Source organism: Marmota marmota, unplaced genomic scaffold (genome assembly GCF_001458135.2).
Source record: "Marmota marmota marmota unplaced genomic scaffold, marMar, whole genome shotgun sequence".
Lineage (NCBI taxonomy): Eukaryota > Metazoa > Chordata > Mammalia > Rodentia > Sciuridae > Marmota > Marmota marmota.
This window is the reverse complement of record NW_026004731.1, coordinates 297745-305558: the sequence shown is the minus strand read 5'-3', so window position 1 is coordinate 305558 and position 7814 is coordinate 297745. Positions and strand designations below refer to the sequence as shown.

General features: G+C 38.0%; 1 long non-coding RNA gene across 1 annotated transcript; it reads left to right on the top strand.

Annotated features, from left to right (window-relative positions):
• The first annotated feature begins 1902 nt into the window (after window positions 1-1902).
• On the top strand, window positions 1903-5230 carry LOC125614626. The gene is made up of 3 exons (XR_007345200.1): window positions 1903-2396; window positions 2809-2920; window positions 4043-5230. It is a non-coding gene; the product is annotated as an uncharacterized LOC125614626 (long non-coding RNA).
• The last annotated feature ends 2584 nt before the right edge of the window (window positions 5231-7814 follow it).

Genomic DNA, 7814 nt, shown 5'->3' with positions numbered 1-7814 from the left:
TTCACTCACCCGTCATTTAGCACCTGCCAAGAACCAAGTATCTTGTTACACTAATGCGTACACAGTGGTTGGCAATGCAATTTCTTTATTAGAGGATCTTTCAGTTTATGTAGGGAGAATTATAGAGTTTGGTGTGCTGAGTTTAAAGGGTAGAGTCTAGTTTTTAAAATCCTGATTGAACTAATATTTTCTAATGTGGTTACCTTTCATAGGTGTTTGTCTAATCTATATTTCTACCTCAGTGATCAACTTGGGGTATTAGTCTTAATCATTTATTATCCTGTATCTCCTCCTAACAGAGGGCCTGGCACTGAGTAGGTGTTTAGTAAATATTTGTTCAAGTTATAAGTTAATATAGTATAATGTATAAAGGATACTTATAACTCTCCAAGATGAAATGAGAATCCTACACAGTTTGACTTAGGATAAAAGCATGTGGTACTAAGTGTGGGTTTACATATAGCATTCTGCTAAATTTACTATTGCTTATAATAATAAAAAAAATAGTCAGAACTTGTGAAAATGAATAAAGTATTCTGAAATCTGTTATCCAGGATTCCTTTCTCATTGGTCCTACTTGAATGCTCCATGGTTATCTTTTGTTAAATCACTCACTCATAGACAAGATAATTTCATAAGCTTCTAGAACAAAACATGGTGACCATCTCAAAAGGGTGGAAGAAAGGTCCAGAAAGTCTGCAAATGACTCAGTCTGACACAAGGCAACACAGAGAGGGTACATAGGCTCCTCAATGACACCTGCCCACGTTTCACCTTGGGTCTTCTTGATGCTGTGAAGGCTCATCTCCAGAGACAAGGTCAGTCTTGTAGCCCAACTCTAAGAATTTTTCTATTTTAAAGTCAAATTCAGGATAAAAAAGATACCAAGTGACATTTACAAAAGGGGGAAAAATATACCTCTGTGGTCTCATGTGGAGTTCTGAACCTCCTCAGTCAATGTCACAGTCTGTGTCTGAATGTTTCTTCTGTCCTTTGCAGTGAAGCCTGAGGCCTGGCTGTCCAGTGGTCACAACCCTGGACCTGGCCATCTGCTGCTGGTGTGCCACGTGTCTGGCTTCTACCCACAGCCCGTGTGGGTGATGTGGATGCGAGGGGAGCAGGAGCAGCAGGGCACTCAGAGAGGTGACTTCCTGCCCAACGCAGATGGGACCTGGAACCTCTGAACAACCCTGGATGTGGCAGCTGGGGAGGCAGCTGGCCTGGCCTGCAGGGTGAAGCACAGCAGCCTAGGAGGGCAGGACCTCGTCCTCCACTGGGGTAGTAAGAGATGGAGACCCAGGATTGAGATGGAGTGGTTTTCTAACAGGGCATGAGAACCAGCTAAAAAATTGGGAGTTTAAGGATTGCAGACCAAAAAAGAAGACAAATGTTTTAATCCAAGGAATGGAAGAATTAAAAATGAGGGCTCAAAAAAAAAATGAGGGCTCTGTAGAAGCAAAAAGATGTAGGATAGATGAAGGATTCATCTGTGTAAAGGAATGAGATAAAAATAGAAGGAAAGATTGGTGAGGTAGAAACTCAAAGAAAACTAGCATAGGTTAATACAGCCAACAGGGAGTGCATGGGGTAAAACCGGGAATGGATTTGAATCATGAATCTGCAGCACCTCCTAGTGCCCTGGGCTTGATCCTCTTGGCTGTGATAGTGGCCCTGGCTCTTCTGACAGGTCTTGGATTGGGGTTTATGAAGCTCAGGTGAGTTCTTTGTATCCATCTATCCTGTTTGTCCCTCCTCCCCAATGTTCTTCCCTTCATTTTTGTGTTTTTCCTCACTTTTCCTTCTCCTTCCAAACTCATTCCCATTTTCTGCTCAGTTCTCACCTCTATCTTATGAAGGTCTGTTATTTCTCTGTTCTCATTTGGTTCACTTAGTTCACACTGTGAAGCTCCCTGCAGTGCTCTCCCTTCGAAGTGAGGACCCAGCTACCCAGGTGCCCAGTCTACACCTGGACACCACGTGGTGATGACATCACTTCCTTGTTAAAGCTTGGTGATTCATTTCCATTCCATGATCAGTCACTAATATATGCTCTATGTGATCTTGCAGGATTTGTGACCTTGTTAGGAATAGGATCCTAACAAGCTCTGCCTGGTTAGATATAAATGTATTATCAGATGTGTTTCAGATGTCACATCCTACAGAGGTTTCTTTCTTGATTTACATTGGGACACAATCTCTCCTCACGTGTGCAACTCCCTACATTTCAACTATACCCTTTACTGTCTGCCCTCTGTGGAAGTTTTGTAAATTCATTTTTTCTTTTAAGGTTTTAGAAATTTGAGAGCAAAGCACATGCTTTTTAAATATCTGTATACCTGGTGAAGTGTCTGGCCTGCATGTGACATGTCCTCAGTGAAAACCTGTGTTGAATTTAGGTAAGGCTTGGAAGTCCCCCCCACCCCCCGCACCTTGTATTCTCTGTCTTCTTGACACCCATGTTGTAATTGAGACATTTGATGCTCGACTTGTTAAAAGTCTTGTTTGGCCAAGAGACTTCATGCTTTCCTAGTTTTACAGTGCTTTCTCTGAGCTTCTGAGAAGAAACACAGTTTTGCTCCTTACCCACTCCGTTATTCAATTATATGGAACTATGAGAATAAAACTTTTGTTCCAAGTGCTCTTAATTAAAAGATCAGGGAAGGATGAAGGTCTTTCTTCCATATTCAGCAGATTCATTACATTGGAGTTTGGTAGAAATGTAGATTCTATGGCCTGGGTCTCAGACTTACTGAATTATAATTTTTATTTTAACAAAATCATCAGAAAGAGTCACAGATGCATTTTCAGGTTGAGAGGCACCTCATGGTGGTGATACCTGAAATATGGCCCAAGTGCATCACTGAGGAGGGGATCAAAAATGGAGTCAAAGTGCTGCTCTTGAGGACTGAAGTAGGTCCAGGTGAGGAAGGTGCATTCTCAGGAGTTATGTTCTCTACAGTTGCTGCTGCAAACACTACACTGAGCCATGGTCCTAGGGTAAATAGAGGGATAGGTTCCTTTGAGTGTCTGTTCACAATATTTTTGTTACCTGATGAATACATAACCTTGGTTTTGTGTATTTTGTTTAAAAATCTTATTTAATATATACTTACAAGTAAAACACTGAATGCAGGTAAATCAATGTATGCAGTATTTCTTTAAACAAAAATATTATCAGAGAAGTGTTTAACAATTTCCTGATGCTGATTAATGTGATCACAAATTTCCTTGGCATTTAATCTTCCTACGATGCTGTTTGCCACATGTAAAATAATTAGTTCTCATCTCAGTAAACCACTCATTTAGTTTTTTTTTTCCTGTAACTTTATCATAGCATAAATTTCCCATAACAAGTAGCTTCACATACTAATCATCAAACTTCATCTTTCTTTTTCCAGTGTTCATTTATTAACATTGAACTTTCAGGCAACAGTATTGTAACTGTAAAAAAACTTATCTAAAACACATACTTGCTCTGTAATACACATTACAACTTTTTTCTCACTTTAAGATCATTAGGTAGCATTTTAGAGATGTTTGAGGTCATTTTAATTGGCAAAAATAGTAACAAAGAGCACAAAGTATGAAACGTGCAGTTCATCCTGTAGTGAGAAGAGAAACCTGAAGACAGAGCATCATTTTAATATTTCATAGGAAATGTGTTTTTCATTTGACTTATATTTTGTACCACTCTGTCCATATCTATGAATGATTGCAAAACACTGTGAGTACCTAATTTGGGGTATAAATTTCCACAGGTAGACAAATCAGAAAATTCAGAAATCCTGACTAATGGGCATTGACTAATGACCACAACTATCAGTGTGAGTAAAGACCTCCGTGACCAGACTCTATTACTTTAAAATTCATAAATTGATTCAACAAACAGTTCTTAGGCACCTACTATACACTTACGATGCGGCAGGTGCATATTGAGTGTAAAGGAAGGAAGGAAAAAAGATCATCACTGTGTTCAGAGCTTGAAAATTTTGTCTACCCAATTTGATTCTGCAGTTTATTATTTTCATTGCTTCTTTCTTAGCTTCATGGAAGAATTTACTTGAGGTGAACTTGTGGAAAGGGAATTAGCCTTATTTTGCTTAGAGAGTGAGAAGAGGGAACCCAAGAAAAAGAAAACATCTAGAGAGACCAGGTGCAGGTGACAGCACACGTTGAAAATTCTCCCATGGATTTCCTCCTGAAAAATGCATTCCTGCATTCACTTGTCGTGCCGTGCCTTCATTCATCACACATCTGGCTGTGACTGTTTGTGTGGTCAACGTATTTACTGAGAATAACTCCAAAATACAGGGAAATAATTAGAAAAGAAGAACAGAGGAAAAGGTAAAAACATGAAATGGAGGAAAGTAAAGGGGTGTCAGCTGAAGTGTTTTTACTTGTATGGGACATGACTGGCTACCACTCATGCAGCTTCCAGTTCACTTTTCCACATTTGCTTGTGAGCAATGTGGTTTCAGTTGATTGATTTCACTCTCAGCTGTGATGCTCAGCCCAAGGCAATCATGATATCCCTCCTTTGACAATGTGATGGGCTAAAGAATAAACAGGTAGCCTCTAATTCAAGATAACATCACAGAGATCCATTTACATTTTCTTGAAGAGGTGAGTCAGCATATGAGCCTGTCCTATTGGGTCTGGCTCAGTTTATGTGCAGCCTGAATTTCATTTTTGATGGTGGGGGGAAAAGATGGTCTATCTTGTTCTGGATGTTACCCTGGTGGGTATACATCACTCCTTACTTTTCCAGCACCAGAAAAACAATTCTACCGATGAAATCAGATGGACAAGAAATTAGAGGGAACAAACTCACTGAAGAGTCCAGATGAAACCACATTCAAAGCCTGAATGAATCCTGGACTTCTCAGTCCTGTTGGTCAATACACTTTCTTGAGTTTTTTCAGGTCTTCAAATTGGGTGTCCTCTTGTTGGAGACTGAAAGCATCCTGCTTACTGCACACAGATGTCGGGGGACTCAGCTGATCTCTACTTTTGGTTGTAGCATTATTTTACTTCTTTCTTCCTCTTCCTTTCTTCCAGAAATTAGCTATTCTCTAAAACTTATCTCTTTTATTTTTTTCATACCAGTTTTAAACTTTTAACCTGTTTTGGTTTTAACTGTGGCATGTGGATAAGCACCTCTCTGGGATCTTCATGGATTTTTGTAAAACCACTGATGAGGAATCAAAGTGGTGGTTATGTTCCTTGAATAAATGAGTGATTTTGAAAAGTTTTCTATCTTTTTTTCCTCAGTTAAAGGAAGGCAGAACATATCCTGTCAGTGCTCTCAGGAATGTAAAGATAATTTTGCACAGGCATTAATAAGACGATTAAGTATTTACAAAATAAGCAAAGTATGTGAATAAGCTATTCACAGATAAAAAACCCCCAAAGATAAAAGCATATGAATGATACTGAAATCCACTAGTGATATGAGAAATAAAAATTAAAAGAAAGTAGTATCATTTTACATTACTAACTTGGGAAAATCAGAAAGCCAGAGAAACCCAGAGTCTGCAGGGATGGGAACTAGTTGGGAAATCTCATGCACTGATGGTGGTGAAGTGATTAGGGATAGCTGTGGCAGTGTCTTATCTAAGTATGTACACGTTGAACTTGAAATCCCACTTCTGAACATACTGTGGCCACAGTTCCATGAGCGAACATACAATGATGTTGAGCACAACAATTTAATGGTAATGAGGTGTTAGAAGCACACCTGATATGTTTACCCTATTGGGAACACATTGGTGAAATGTGGTAGATGTACACTATGGGATCCTATATAGAGGGAAGATACAGGCTAGACATAGACTGATATGGGAAGGTGTTTAAGTGGATGCTGAATGAAATGCATTATGCATGAAGCATAGCTTTCTACTTTTTGTTACAATTAAATTTCTACACAAAAAGCAACATGTTTTTGAAGAACACAGATATAAAAGGATGATACATTAATATATTAGATGTGGGGGAAAGAAAAAGTTGGGATAAAAAATAAATCAAATAGTTGGGACAGTTAAATAAAAGAAGCATGTTTGGCAAGGATAGGAAAAGGAGAGACAGTGAAATGAATCTGATATAAATTTTCTGTGTACATATATGAATATGCCATAGTGAATCTCACCATTCACACTTAATTTACTATTTACTAAAAGGGTTTTAATTAAAAGAAGATATATTTCATGCTTGTATAATTATATCAAAATGGATTCTACTGCCATGTATAACTAAAAAAGAACCAATAAAAATGTAAAAAAAAAAAGCATGATTAGAGTAATGAGATTCATAAGCCATATTTGAGCCATTGTTTCCAGAGTTCCCAGTCAGATGAAACTTGTTACCAACTGTGTATCTATATAACTAAATGGATACTAGACTTGGGGAAAATGGGGTTATATGACAGCCCATTCATTATTTTCCAGAATCTGTTTACCACTTCCTTTAGAATGAGTCCTCCATTTCCTTCCTAATTATTATCTGGGATGAATCAAACTACTTTTCTCATTTTATTCAATCAAATAAAGAAAATAATTCAACCCATAATGGTCACATGACTTCAGTCTGACCAGTGGGGTGCAGAACTCCTGCAAAGTGCATCTGAAGACAAGGGAGGAAGGTGTGTTTTAACATTTCTGTTTCTCCTAATTGCAGACTGACAAGACATTTTGATGGCAGGAACTCAGGCTTCTCAATGTCTGAGATAACTTTGGAAATGGAAGCAAACATGTTAAAGACCGCCCCCCCCCACAAAAAAAAATGAAGCAGAATTGAAAAGTAAATACTTATCCCAAGCAAAATTGGAAAATAGGAAACAAATTCCTGAGACCATGCAATGCCCTAATCATCTTCTCTTACCTATTTGTATACTTTTCACATAACTACATCTTTTAGAAGATATTGTTAATTTGAGTGTTCTGCCTTGTGCAATCAAGCTTAATGCTAAAACAGTACAGAATCTTATCTGAACATCAAGAAAGGTTGATTGTGGTGATTTGTGAAATGTTCATCTGCAGCTCTTTGTTTTTCTGCTTATAGTTACCTACATGGCCTACTTAGTTTTTGCTAATGGAAAAGCATAATTTGGGGCTGGGATGTGGCTCAAGCGGTAGTGCGCTTGCCCGGCATGCGTGCGGCCCGGGTTCGATCCTCAGCACACATACAAAGATGTTGTGTCCGCCGATAACTAAAAAATAAATATTAAAATTCTTTCTCTCTCTCTCTCCCTCTCTCACTCTCTCTTTAAAAAAAAAAGAAAAGAAAAGCATAATTTTGACCATCATGCCCCAGTTATATGTATATTAATTCATTTTTATCTCTTTGTTTTCTAAGGCTGGCTAGAAATATGCAGCCAGCCATACATTCCAAAATTTACATGAAGAGAAACATGTTAGAATTCAGAGTGAACTTCTGGTGAAAATGTAGAGTAAAATATTTCAGAACTCTTTTAACTGAGGTAAATCCAAAGTAGAAAAAGTAACTCCATCTACATTGAATCTAGGAAAGAGCTGAAACCTAAAACAAAAACCAAAGAAGATTTAAAATTTACAATAAGAGAAGGAATAAATTTTTGGAAGGAATTTTCAATATTTTTTATTATGACAAATGGAAAATTTTTTTTAGTTTAAAATAGAATGTGTTTCAGTAATGGTTACAAGGGCATTTGTTAGAAGACAACTATGGACATTAAAGTGATGTGTAGAAGATTTGTTGGTGGATCCCATTTACATGACTTTTGGCTTTGAAAATGAATCTTTGACCTTGTTGGTAGGCAGTGGTCTTGAAACAGGGGTCCA